We start from the raw sequence: 14,640 nt of genomic DNA on the forward strand, positions 1-14,640 counted from the left end.
GAGGTTGGGTCACCCCAAAGCGTTTTTCTAATGTTGTGGGGGCTGCAGGAAGTAAAATAGCCCGGGCAACATTAAAAAAATAAACCAGTATGTCTCCTATGTCATTAAATCCATGACCCCATGAGAACTTACCATATTTTTTAGAAGCACTCTCAGCTGAAGCTCTGTGCTCTTCAGCTGGGATGCAAGACCCTCTTGTGATTGATTTTATGATTGCATTTTGTGGGCTATAAAAAGAAAGATTCAGACATGTTGGTTTTTTTTTTAAATGGCAGTCTTCCTTTCAATATTTTTCAGCCCACAAAATGGAATCATAAAAACAATGTTAACCCCTTCGCTGTGGGGGTTAATTCCCCCGCTGTGCTGGGGGGGTGAGGGGGGCGCGCACAGCGCCCGCATACTCATGAAGAGCTCAGCTCGTCATGAGCCACTGCGCTCCTGTGCTCATGACGAGCTGAGCTCGTCATGAGCACCGGAGCACCGTGCCTCATGACGAGCTCAGCTCGTCATGAGCATGCAAAGTGTTAAGAGAAAGATTCACAGACTTGTTAATTGCTTTTTTATTAAAGCTTTATGAAACATGTGTATAATAATAAGTTTTGAATTACTGTCCTACACATGTGATTTTGGAGAAAGATTATAGATCTGCTAATGTATATTAATATGCTTACCTCTTGAGAAAGCAAATAGGCTCCCCTTTTATTAGATTTTGGTTTTGTGACTCTTTGATATAGTCAATAAGTCTCCCTCAGTGTGGCCAGGACCTGGGAGAGCAACTGCACGCTGAGCCTGCCAGATGGCCGTGCATGGCGCACAAGTTACTTACCTTCGGTAACGATATATCTGTAAGAAACAGTAGTTAGTATTAGATTTCTTACCTTAGAATATCCCCAGGCATCAGTCTGGATCCAGAAACTTTTGCGTAGCAGTACCCCTGCACGTCGCTATGCGTCGTCTGCGAGTCCGTCGTCGGCGTCGTTGGCGCAGGGATGACGTCGCCGGAGTACTTAGATGCCGCCCTCGCGCGCTGACGTCAGTTCTTATACACAGCCAGAAACGCAGAGCAATGATAAAAACTAACACTGGTGCCATAAAACTAGGGCCCTGAAAAAGGATGACCTTAACCCTAGATATCGGTTCGCAGAACGGGGAGGATGGGTGGGGCAGGAAGGAATCTAATACTAACTACTGTTTCTTACAGATATATCGTTCCCGAAGATAAGTAACTTGTGCATCTGAAAGAAACAGGTTAGTATTAGATTCCTTACCTTAGAATAGATACCCCAGCCATACCAACCCCGGAGGTGGGCCTGCAAACCAATAATCACACCAGAAAGTCCTGGAGAACGGAACGGCCGAAAAAGCCATCTCTCCGGACTTGGCTGTCCAGGCAGTAGTGTCTTGCGAACGTGTGCATGTAGCTGCCTGACAGATGTCCTGCGAGGGGACTCCCCGACCCAGGGCAGTAGTAGCCACCGTGGCCCGAGTGGAATGGGCACGCAGCCCACAGGAGGCTCCTTTTTAGCCAGTGAATAAAAAGCCTTGATGCACAAAACGACCCATCGAGAAATGGTCAGTTTGTGTACCGTCCCTTCTTAGAGCACACGTAACCAACAAAGAGTTGGTCACCCACCCGGAACTGGCGTCTGCGATCCAGATAGTATGAGCGCACGTTTTGGGTCCAGAAGGTGGAGCCTCTCTTCCTCTTTCGAGGGATGCGGAGGCGGAAAGAAGGTGGGCAAGATGATGGACTGCCCGATGTGGAAGGCTGTGACGGCCTTGGGCAGGAAAGAGGGACGTGTCCGTAAGACAACTTTGTCCAGATGGACAGAAAGGAAAGGAGGTTTAGAAGAAAGAGCCTGGAGCTCACTCACTCTCCTGGCAGAGGTGATGGCAACCAGGAATGCAGTCTTAAGAGTGAGAAGATGAAGAGGACAGTTATGAAGTGGCTCAAAGGGGAGCGCACATCAAATAAGTCAGAACAAGATTCAAGTCCCACTGAGGCATCATGAAAAGAACAGGGGGAGACCTATGAGTGATGCCCTTCAAGAACCTATTTACAACTGGGGACTTGAAAAGAGAGGGCTGATCAGGGGGCCTTAAGAAGGCAGAAATGGCACAGAGAGGTAGCCCTTAAGAGTGCCCAGAGCAGAGCCCTGCTGGGCAAGAGAAAGAAGAAAGAGGAGAACCTCAGAAAGGGGGGCAGAGAGGAGATCCACAGCCTTTGCTGTGCACCATGCCACAATTTTGTTCCACTTGCAGAGGTATACAGATTTTGTGGAGGGACGCCTGGCTGCCTGAATCACATCGCAGACTTCAGGAGGCAAGTTAAATGGCCTCAACTGCTGCCGCTCAATCTCCACGCATGGAGGTGGAGGCTGGACAGGTTCGGGTGGAGGACCGTCCCCTGCTGCTGCGACAGAAGGTCCTCCTGAAGAGGCAGACGAATCGGGGGATCGACTGACATGCTGAGTAGCTCGGGATACCAGTATCTTCGTGCCCAGTCCGGAGCCACAAGGATGACTTGGGCCCGGGCGCGCCTGATCTTCTTCAGCACTCTGGGCAGAAGTGGTATAGGCGGAAAGGCGTACAACAGACCGCAGCTCCATTCGCGACGAAAAACGTCTCCGAGCGAGTGCCGCCTTGGAAATTCCAACGCACAGAACTGATGACATTGCGCGTTCTCTTGTGTGGCGAATAGATCTAACCAAGGCTCTCCCCTCTGCTGAAAGAGACCTTGCGCCACGTCCGAGTTCAGACGCCATTAGTGAACCATCATGCACCGACGGCGGAGTTCGTCCGCCCGGGCATTCAGGGAACCTGCCAGATGTTGAACCACCAGGGTCACGCCCTGATGTTCCAGCCATTGCCAGAGACACAGAGCCTCCTGGCATAGGGTCCACGACCCCACCCCGCCCTGTTAGTTGGAGTACCACATGGCGTTGGTGTTGTCCGTGAACACCTGCACCACACTCCCCCGGACAGAGGGGAGGAATGCCTTCAGTGCAAGCCGGATCGCCCGCAGCTCCAGAAGGTTGATGTGGAGCCGGGACTCCGCCGGAGACCAGAGGCCTCTGATTTCCGCCTCTTCCATGTGGCCCCCCCAGCCCAGGAGGAACGCGTCTGTCACAACTACATGCTCCGGTTGGGGAAGGGAGAGGGATCTGCAGCTGACCCAATCGCGGTCCGTGAACCACCATTGCAACTGTCTTGCAGTGCCCTCCGAGATCAAGTCATGGTCGGACAAGTTGCCCTGATGCTGGGCCCACTGAAACTTTAGGTCCCACTGCAGAGCCCGCATCCGCCACCTGGCGTGATGCACCAGAAGGATGCAGGAGGCCATCAGCCCCAGAAGCCACAGCGTCAACCTGACCGAGACTCGGGATAAAGGCTGAAAGATCGGAATCAGAGCCTGAATATCCCAAACCCGCTGTTCGGGAGGATAAACCCGAAACTGCGCCGAGTCTAGAACCGCTCTGATGAAGAGGAGCTTCTGAGAGGGGCAAAGGTGTGACTTTGGCACATTGATGGAGAACCCCAGCAGGTGTAGGAGGTCGGCCGTAGTCTGGAGGTGGCTGAAGACTGTCTGGGGCTAGCCCGGCTTAAACAACCAGTCGTCAATATAGGGGAAGACTGACACCCCTAATCTGCGCAGATGAGCTGCGACCACCGCCATCACTTTCATGAACACACGAGGGGCGCTGGTAAGGCCGAAGGGGAGCACGGTAAACTGAAAGTGCTCATGGCCTACCGTGAACCGCAGGTAGCGCCGGTGGGCCGGCAGGACAGGGATGTGAAAATAAGCGTCCTGCAAGTCCAACACTACCATCCAGTCTCCCGGGTCCAGGGCAGCTAAGACCTGAGCCAGAGTCAGCATCTTGAATTTCCCCTTCCGGAGGAAGCCGTTGACGTTCCGCAGGTCCAAGATAGGACCTAGGCCCCCTTTGCCCTTCTTGGGTACCAGAAAGTAGTGAGAGTAACAACCACACCCTACTTCTGGCCCAGGAACGCGCTTGATGGCCCCCTTGGCCAAGAGGGCCGTAACTTCCTCTTGCAGAAGTTGCAAGTGATCCCCCGACACGCGGTGGTATTGCGGTGGCATGGCTGGAGGGGTCGTCTTGAAGTGGAGGGAGTAGCCCCTTCGGACAATTTGCAGCACCCACCTGTCCGATGTGATGTCGCGCCAGTCGAGGAGGTGATGGCGAACCCTGCCCCCCACTGGCGTTAAATGGGCCTGAAAGCTCGGACTAGGAGGGCTTGGAGGCGGATGCTGCGGGAGTGGATGTGGACTGGCCTCGCCGTAGTCCCCTGGCACCGCCACGGCGGTTACCACATCCGCCACCGCGCTGGATGTTAGTCTGCGGCCCGTGGATGGCAGGACGTGTGGGGGCGCCCCTTCCTTGGCCACAAAAGGAGCGAAAGGCAGCAGTTTGCTGCGCGGGGCCGACAGGCCCAAGGACTTGGCCGTAGCCCTGGAGTCCTTAAAGCGCTCAAGCGCACTGTCTACCTTGTCGCCAAAGAGGCGACGGCAATCAAACGGCATGTCCATAAGGGTGTTCTGGACATCAGCCGAAACATTGGCGGACCTCAGTCAGGTGTGGCGGCGAGCCGCCACCGTCGTTGCAATCGCCCTGCCTAGCGAGTCCGTGGTATCCAGCCCACATCGAATAGAATACCGTGCAGCATCGCGCCCCTCCGCAAGGGCTTGGGCGAGTTTAACCTGGGCTTCCTCCGGGCATTGTGGCAGCACGTCCGTGACCGTGTCCCACAGAGAGTGGGTATAACGGCCCAAAAGGCAAGCGGTGTTGACCGACCGCAACCCCAAACTAAGTGAGGAGAACATCTTTTTTCCGTACTGTTCATACCTTTTAGATTCCAGATCAGGGGGAGCTGTCGGGAATGCAGTTTGGGAATTGGAGGCCTGGATAACCAAGCTCTCGGGGTGGGGTGGGTGGACAGGAAACAAGAGTCACCCAGGGCCGGGCGGTGGCGTCTGGCCACGTTCCTATTTACAGGGGGACCTGTAGCGGGAAAATCGGGGACGACGTCGGGGCAACACCCTAGGAGCGGACGCCAGCGGAGGGGTCGTTAGGTCGACCAGCGGCGACCCGGATCCGGCAGGGCCTAGCGGCGTCGGGACCAAAGTCACAGACGGCGCCGGGGCCGAAGCACCCGGCCCGCTTGGGCTCCCTGTCGGGACCGCGGGGCCCAAAGGCACCGCGGAACCAGACGGAGGAGTGAGCGACCTCATGGCCATGAGGAAGGCATTGATCTCCTCCGGCGTCACGTTCTGCCCAGGGACTGGCGGGTATGGAGCAGGCCGCGACGCCTGCGGCTCCGGCGGAGTCACCCGAACCCGCGTTGCGCGAGCGTCAGGGGGAGTCAGAAGAGCGGTGTCGCTTCTTCGACTTCTTGTGCCGCTTATCTGAGGACTTGCAGCCCGACGAGTGGTGTCGACTCGCAAAGCTGTGATGACTCCGGCCCCGCAACCGGTCCCTCGACCTCCTCCTGGACCGGGACCTCGAGCGGCGCGGGGCCGACTGACGGAGCTCGAGGCGCTTAAGGGACCGCTCCCACCTAGCTTTCGATGTCAAGGCCCGGCAGTCGGGGCACGACTTGTCATCGTGGTCGGCCCCTAAGCAATACAGGCACCGGCGAAGGGGGTCGGTAACTGACATCAGTCGGTTGCAGTCGGCAACAGATCAAAAAGGATCGAAAAAGTTTAGTCAAAAAATGACTAAAGGGTACCACTTTTTCCAGATCGGCGCTTGCTGGCGCGGAAAAAAGAAGAACTGACAGCGCGCGAGGGCAGCGTCTAAGTACTCCGGCGATGTCATCCCGGCGCCGACGACGGACGCGGAGCCGCAGACGACGCCTAGAGACGCGCAGGGGTACTGCTACGCAAATGTTTCCGGATCCAAACTGACGCCTGGGGATATTCTGAGGTAAGGAATCTTATACTAACCTGTTTCTTTCAGATATGTGGTTGCAGCTCACAATGGGTTGGATGCAGGGCCTGACTGCAGGCCATGCCCTGCATCCAACCCCATGCAGCGCACTGCCAAACACTGTGCACAGCGAGGGTTGACTGCTGGGCTTGCTAGCAGGCATGGGGTTGCTTGTGTCGCGATAACCAGCATGCCGCTAGATAGAAGGGGTAGATCAGGTATAAAACACACAACACCCTTCTCTTCTTTGAATAAGCCATTGATTTCACCCAGGTACCTCCATGGGACTACTACTCCCAGAAGGCTTAGGGGCGCGGTAACGGAATCAGGTGACCCATCCGGGACGCCTACGATAAAGCACCGCCTCAGGAAGTGAACGGTGCTTGACAACTTTCTCTGTAGCCTAGTGCGGAGGGCGTTTCTCGCTGAAGATTCCGCTTCGCTATTCCCCTGTGACGCGGAGTTTCCTTGCCGTGGCAGAAAGTCGTCGCCGGTGCTAACTTGGATTTCCTTCAAGTGACAGGTATTCTTTCGCCATTCCGAGAGTGGAAGACTGCTCCTGGCTTGAGCTCTCCTCTCGGAATGGTTTCCGGATCCTGCAGCGATGCGGATTGGCTCGCCTTGAGGGGTTTACGTATTTGCTGTTTGTGCCGAGTTTTGCTTTACCCGTTTTCCTGCCTCTGCTGTATTTAAGAGGTGTTCCGAGGAGCTCCTGGAAGTAAGAGGCATGAAATGATATTTCTTTAATTCCGTTTGAGACTTCTGTTCCGTTTTTTTTTCCTTTCTGCAGTACACTCAAAGGATGTTTGGTTTTTTTCTGCCATATTATTTGTGCCCAGTAGCGTACTAAGGAACTATTAAGGAAACTTTGAGCTTAACACTATTAAAGAGCAGTCTGCTGATACTGTTTTTCTTATGGTGCACTTATCCACAATGACTTGCTTTCATTGGCCGGAGAACAGTGGATTCTCTAAGTGTCTATTGCTGTTATTGAAGTCTTGGGAGTCTGCTATTTGATGTGAGTGTGACAGTCCTGTATTTCTATTGCGGTGACCTGGGTGAATGCATACTGTGTTACTTACTGTCTTCTCGCTTTTTTCATACACACAGTGTTACCAGATGAAGGCAAGCGCCTTAGACCAGACCTGTGAAGCAACAGGACTTCTTTATTATTTTGTCCCCTTCCCTTTTCCCTTGGGTGCTCCTTTTTTCCGCTTTGTCATTTTAGCAATGTGGTAGAAGGAGTAGTTTCTGTCCTGTAACTCCAGTTCTGTAGTAGGGGTATCTCTGTTATAGTCATAATCTAGTGAATAGTCCCGCCCATGTGCGTGGACCCCGGAGCAATCAAAAATAATCTCTTACAGTGTCAAAAAATGCAGAAATGCATAGACACTTAAGAGAGAATTTAAAGACAGATAATGCAGCCAAAAAAAAGGCTACACTGTCCAGTACTTCAACTAGAAATTCCACCACAAAATCCACAAAACAGCAAAGCCTGTACAGATTTCCCTTGCTTAACAGCAAAATCCCTCAGGAATGATAGAGAGAAGAACCTGGACAGACAAGCCCCATAGGCTGCCATTATGTGGCTTAAATAGGATACTGTGCCTTTAAGGAACCTTCCAGAACCTTCTCCCAGTATCCCAGAATGCATAGCAGGTCCAACTTAGTTTCAGTTCTTTTTGAAGGCGTAAAAAACGCCAGACCTGTAGCATTATGCACCTGAACAAATCTCCACCGGGGAGGCGGGAGGGCGCTTATGACTATAACAGAGATACCCCTACTGCAGAACTGGAGTTACAGGACAGAAACTACTCCTTCTGTAGTAGGGGATCTCTGTGTATAGTCATAATCTAGTGAATAGAATGGCAAGCCCATCCCCACATCAAGCGGCGGTGGAGAGTATGAAATTACGCCACTATTGTGCGAACAAATTCCGCAGCGAAGCCTGCCCAACCTGAGCGTCTGCCCTGGCATCAGTGTCCAGGCAGTAATGCTTAGCAAAGGTATGGACCGACTTCCAAGTGGCCGCCTTGCAGATCTCTGCAAAGGGAACATTACGAAGCATAGCTGTCGTGGCAGCTTTGCCTCTGGTGGAATGAGCCTTAGGTTTACCCCCTAAGGTCTTATTAGCTTTGCAGTAACACAATTGTATGCAGGACACAATCCACCTCGAGATGGACTGTTTAGAGGTAGCAAGACCTGTCCTGACCGAGCCATAATTAATGAACAATTGATCTGACCTACGAATATCTTTAGTCTTATCAAGATAAAACTTCAGCACCCTCCTCACATCCAGGGAATGTAAAGACCTTTCCGCTGGAGATGACGGATTCTGAAAGAACGTAGGCAAAGTGATAGTCTGATTGATATGAAAATCAGAAACAACCTTGGGAAGAAACTTAGGGTGAGTACGCATAACAACCTTAGCAGCATGAAATACAGTATAAGGTTCCTGGCAACACAACGCCTGAATTTCACTCACCCTGCGGGCCGATGTAATGGCCACGAGGAACGCCGCCTTCCAGGACAGGTGCTGCAACGAAGCCTTATGAATAGGTTCAAAAGGCTCCTTCATCAATCTGGACAGCACCACATTCAAGTCCCACGAAGGCGAAGGAAGCCTGACAGGAGGGAATACTTTCTTCAATCCTTCCAAAAAATCTTTGATCACAGGGATCTGGAAGAAGGAAGTCTGTGAAGGGCCTTTCCTGTAGGCAGTCAAAGCAGCCAGATGAACCTTAATGGAATGGACATTAAGGCCCGACTGCGCCAGATGTAGTAGATATGGAAGGATGACATCTTCCTTGCATGTCGTAGGGTTAAAGTTCTTAGACTTGCACCAGATGCAAAACCTCTTCCACTTGTAAGCATAAGAAGTCCTAGTGGAAGGGCGTTTAGCCTCCTTCAGTATGTCCATACAATCCTCTGGGAGATTCAGATGGCCATATTGCACTATTTCAGGAGCCATGCCGCCAAACTCAAAGACGAGAGGTTGGGGTGCACCATCCGCCCCCCGAACTTCGTGAGAAGGTCCGGCCTGCACGGCAGCTTCATGTGAGGAAGGAGAGACCGGTGAAGCAGGTCCGTGAACCACCACTGTCTGGGCCATTCCGGGGCAATCAGAATCATTCTCGCCCTGGATTGGGACAGCTTGATGAGAACCGCCGGAATCAGGGGAATTGGCGGAAAAGCGTACAGAAAGCTGTTCGACCAGTTGATCCATAACGCGTTCCCCAGCGTCCCCGGCTGGTAGTACCTGGAGGCGAAGCCTCGGCATTTTCTGTTTTCGGCGGTGGCGAACAGATCTACGTCTGGAGTCCCCCACCTTGCGAAGACTTCCCCCAGAACTTGGTCGCTTATGACCCATTTGTGGTTTTCCTGAATGAGTCTGCTCAGTTCGTCTGCCTGAACATTCTGCACACCTGGCAGGTGGGTGGCCGTTATCGACAGTCCTCGAGCCAGAAGCCAGTGCCAGATCGCCTGCGCCTCCTGCGACAGAGTGCGCGATCTCGAGCCCCCCTGCTTGTTGAGGTAATACATTGTTGTCGTGTTGTCTGTCTGAACAAGCAGAGAGTTGGTCTGAAAGGACGGGTGAAAAGCCTTCAGCGCCAAGTGCACAGCCCTGAGTTCCAGGAAATTGATGTGGTACGTGGCCTCCGTCTGGGATCACGTCCCTTGAATCTGCAGGTTTTCGGAGTGCGTTCCCCAGCCCTGGAGAGAAGCATCCGTCACGATAGTCTGTGTGGGAATGTCCTTGTGGAAGGGAACCCCTCTGAGAAGATTCTCCTTCGAGCACCACCACTTCAGAGACTGAAGAGCATGTAGAGACAGTCTTATCTTGTCGTCCCAAGATCCTCTCCTCTGGTCCCATTGATCCTCCAAGCACTCCTGCAGCAGTCTCATGTGCAGCCGCGCATGTGGCGTCAGGAAGATACACGAGGCCATCGATCCCAGCAGAGAAGACACCGTCCTCACTGTCGTGGATGAGTAGACATGAGAGCCTGAGCCTTCCGAAGGAGTGATAAACGTCGCTCCTCCGAAGGAGACACGCTTGCTGATAGCGTGTTGGAGGCTCCCAAGTACTGGATGCACTGGACCGGAGTCGGGACAGACTTGGACATGTTGATGTGCAACCCCAGCTTGTTCAAGAGAACGCACGTCTTCCGGAAGTGTGCTTGAGTTTCCGAGAAGGAGGAGGCCTTGATCAACCAATCGTCCAGGTACGGGTAGACAAACACCTTGTTCTTCCTCAGGTGTGCCGCTACCACTGCCATGCATTTCGAAAATGTCCTGGGTGCAGACTTCAGCCCAAAGGGAAGCACCGTGTACTGATAGTGATTGGTGCCGACTTGAAAGCGCAGAAACTTCCTGTGTTTGCATGCAATAGGCACATGGAAGTATGCATCCTGTAGATCTATGGCACACATCCAATCTCCTCGTTGCAGCTGAGGGTAGATCTGATGCAACGACAGCATGCGAAACTTTTCTCTGCGAATCCACTTGTTTGCCTGTCGCAAGTCCAGAATAGGCCTGAACTCGTTCTTGTCCTTCTTGCGGACAAGAAAGAACTGAGAGTAAAGACCTCTTCCTCTTTGAGACGGAGGTACGTCTTCTATCGCCCTTTTCCTTAGCAGGATGTCTGCCTCCGCCTGGAGCTCGCGCAGTTGGTACTGCGAGCTGACCGGAGGGATCGATGGAGGCGGGCTGATGAACCGAAGACTGTATCCATTGCAAACAATATTCAGCACCCACTTGTCCCGAGTAATTTTTCTCCACTCTGCCAGAAAAAATTGAACGCTTCCCCCCACCGGAGCGGGTAACGGACGAGGGGGAAGTAACAGCTTAGGGTCGAGACCCGGCCGGGCCCTTGGTCGCGGCAGAGGACTGCTGAGTCCCTCTACCCCTCTGACGCTCCTGGAAGGGTCTTCTGTACTGCTGCTGTTGTTGCTGCTGCTGATGCTGCCCAGAAGACTGTCCCCTTCCACGACCCTGTGACCCGAACCGCCGTTGGAACTGGCGGTAGGGTTTCTTTTCCTTGGGCTTCTCCAAGCCCACCGCCGTCAGGGTCTCCGCCTCGGCCTTCATCCTGGCCATCTCGTCATCAGCGTGTTTTCCGAAGAGGGTGTCTCCAGAAAACGGAAGATTCGCCACACGTTGTTGCGCTTCTGGTTTAAGTGACGTCAATCTGAGCCAAGCATGGCGCCTCTGATTAATCCCGTGGCAGTATCCATGCGCAGACAGCAAGGAGATATCTGCCGCGGCCCTGATGGCCTGGTTAGAGACCAGCATCCCCTCCTGGACGATCTCCATGAAGTCCTCTCTGCGGTCTCGAGGAACAAGGTCCGCAAACTGCTCCATAGAGTCCCACAGTGCGCGGTCGTATCGTCCCAACAACGCCGAGTCACTGGCGGCCTTCATCGAGGAGGAGGACGTACCACACGCTTTCCGTCCCGCAGAGTCAATCCAGCGGCTCTCCTTATCCGGAGGCACAGTGGATGCAGGGGAGGTGGCATGAAGCTTTCGAGCCGCCGTCACAATTACCGAATCCGGTACCGGGTCCTTTCTCAAGAAAGCTGGGTCCGAGTCTGGAGCTCTGTATTTCTTGAGGAGCCTGGAAGGCACGGACTTCACCACTGCCGGTGTTAGGAAGAGCTGTTCAGCCGGCTCGAGGAGTCCTGGCACCAAAGGCAGTAGGGGGCGAGACATGTGTTTCTTATGTAATGTCTCAAAGATCACAGAAGTAGAAGGCGCAGGCGCTTCAACCTTGATCCCCAACTTCGCCGCCCCTCGCAGGAGGACCTCCTGGAATGTGCCAATATCGTCTATCGGAGACACCCTAGTCTCCGGCGAATCAGACAGCGTAGGCGAGTAAGAACCGGTCCCAGAGGCAGAACGTGACCTGGACCTACGCCTCCTATGGCGATGCCTGGATCTCGAGGAAGATCCGCGTCCACTCCTAGATCTGTCTCTTCTACCCGAGCGAGACCTCGATCTCTTGGGCCTGGGACGTTCCGTCGGCCTCCCCGGTTCGGAAGCCTTAGGCTTCGGAGGCTTCGACTTAGGAGTCTTCTTCGGCGGAGTCGGAAACTTGGGCATCGACACCGCTCTCGGTGGAACCGGGGGAGGGGGAGTAACCGGAACCGGGGCCTGCGGAGCCGGCAAAGGAGGCAACGGAGGAGGAGGGGTCGGGGCCCTCGGAGGTGGACCCCTGGGTAAAGGAGGCAGAGGAGGAGGTGCAGAAGGCTTCTTCGGGGTATATACCTCGGAATATGCCGTTCCCGGCGAACCATCATCCCGTCCGGACTGTGGGGAGCCCCCCACAGTCCTGGGCCTGGCCTTACGACCTCCTGACGCCGACGATCGGTGCTCAGACGACGACCGTGGGTCCTTCGACGTCGAGCGGCCTTTCGGCGTCGACCGTTCCACACTCCTCGACGTCGACCGGTGTCTACGTCTCGACGTCGACCCCGACCAGATGGACGAACCACGAAATCTCGACGACGGGCGATGGTGCCTCGACGGCGACCTCGACCTCTTCGTACGTCTCGACGTCGACCTCTTGGAACGCCTCGACGTCGATCTCTTTGAATGTCTTGACGTCGACGTCTTCGGCGCCGGAGACTTCTCCCGTCTCGACGGCGACCTCGACGACGAGGATCCCCTCGACGACGATGACTTCGACGGCGAACGGCGGTGTCGCCTCGACGGCGAGCGCCGACGCCGGGTCCTCCGATGTCGACCACTCGACGCCGACGACGAGGAGATCGACACCGGCTTCGACGGCGGCCTGTAAACGTCCCTCGACGTCGACGGACGACGTTTTCTCAACCCAGAGCCCTGGGGAGACCGGGAACTGGCCGTGGACCTTCCTCTCGACGTCGTGGTCATCGCAACTGACCCAGACGGAGAGCTTGGGCGTGAGCTGGACTTCCTGCCCCTGGGGAGCCCCCCAGAGGCCACAGCATGGGCAGTAGAAGCCCCTCCAGACCCACCTCGAGCCTTCAATCTTCTTTCTTCAAGTCCCTGAAGTCTGATCTTCCGCCTGTCCTTCAGGGTCCTGCCAGAGAAGCCTCCACAGATCACACAATCCTCAGGGATGTGGGAAGAGGGAAGGCAGAGAATACAGACCTCATGGGGGTCTGATTTGGCCTTCTTCCTGGAGCACTCCGGGCATTTGTCAAATAATGCTGGCATTATGGACAACAAAAGAGTGCAGAACCCAAGAAGAAAGTCACCAAAGTACTTTAAAAGTACAAAAAAATCGAATTTAGTGAAAAAACACCAACAAAACCCTTGAAAAGGGAGAGCTCAATGCTCCAGGGTCCTGCTTGCAGGAGCCGGAAAAAAGAACTGAAACTAAGTTGGACCTGCTATGCATTCTGGGATACTGGGAGAAGGTTCTGGAAGGTTCCTTAAAGGCACAGTATCCTATTTAAGCCACATAATGGCAGCCTATGGGGCTTGTCTGTCCAGGTTCTTCTCTCTATCATTCCTGAGGGATTTTGCTGTTAAGCAAGGGAAATCTGTACAGGCTTTGCTGTTTTGTGGATTTTGTGGTGGAATTTCTAGTTGAAGTACTGGACAGTGTAGCCTTTTTTTGGCTGCATTATCTGTCTTTAAATTCTCTCTTAAGTGTCTATGCATTTCTGCATTTTTTGACACTGTAAGAGATTATTTTTGATTGCTCCGGCGTCCACGCACATGGGCGGGACTATTCACTAGATTATGACTATACACAGAGATCCCCTACTACAGAAGTAGTGTTTAGGGTAAGAGGGAGGCTACTCTTCCTGGCATCGTTCCTGCTGACTGTTAATGACAGGTTGGTGGCGTACACCTTACCTGTTGCTGCTGACAACCCGACAGCTTGCCTGCGAGGGGTTGACTTTATGTATGGTAATAAAATATTAGTTTACATTAAAAAATGCCTGGAAATTCACGAACAAAAACAAAGGTTAAAGTGGCGTTTTAGTTAGGTAAAACTTTCAGTCAAAACAATGTTTAATATTTTTTTAAAACACTGAAATTCACCAGTTATAATTATCTCAATTAACTAGAATTCGTACCCCAAAGTAACTATTAATTCACAACCTCGACATGCATAGCTAATTACCCCACATATCACATCACTTATGAAATGTACTACAACAGCATTGATAACCTTACTGCAACATCTGAAATGAAATCTTTGATGTCCTTGGCGAGGGGGGCTAGTTATAGTTACTTTGCGGCATGAGTGTGCTTTTCGTGATTTGGTGTAAATCTGTTTTTAAGAAATGAAATTTCAAAATATTTGTATACTTCACAATATGGAGGATCCAACAGGTCTCAAGATAACGTGATTGGTTGCAACAAAGTCAACAAAGATGTGGTGAAAGCCATTTTAGGACTTGGTGGGCCAGAGCCTTATAGAGGCTGCTCAGACCCCACCCCCTACGGCCCTTATTGTCAAATAGGTGAAGGGGGTATGTTAGCTCCTCCTCCAAGCGGCATATAGGCTTCAGGGACCCTATCCTCTGAGGCTGACTTTACAATTTAGAGGAAGGGACTTGTGCCCCCCTTCCCAAACCGTATATTATCCCCGGGGACCCATATCCCGGGGCCTGATAAGAGCAGCGCCTTGGGGGATATATCTGCACTCTCCTGTGCGGGGAACATAATTCTGTCTCTGCACGGGCAAGAGCAGAGA

General features: G+C 53.1%; 1 protein-coding gene across 7 annotated transcripts in view; it reads right to left on the minus strand.

The window, feature by feature from the left end:
* MIA2 (MIA SH3 domain ER export factor 2) overlaps window positions 1-14,640 on the minus strand; it is a 626,403-nt gene that overhangs the window by 376,398 nt on the left and 235,365 nt on the right. The window lies entirely within an intron of this gene.

Source organism: Lissotriton helveticus, chromosome 9 (genome assembly GCF_964261635.1).
Source record: "Lissotriton helveticus chromosome 9, aLisHel1.1, whole genome shotgun sequence".
Classification (NCBI taxonomy): domain Eukaryota; kingdom Metazoa; phylum Chordata; class Amphibia; order Caudata; family Salamandridae; genus Lissotriton; species Lissotriton helveticus.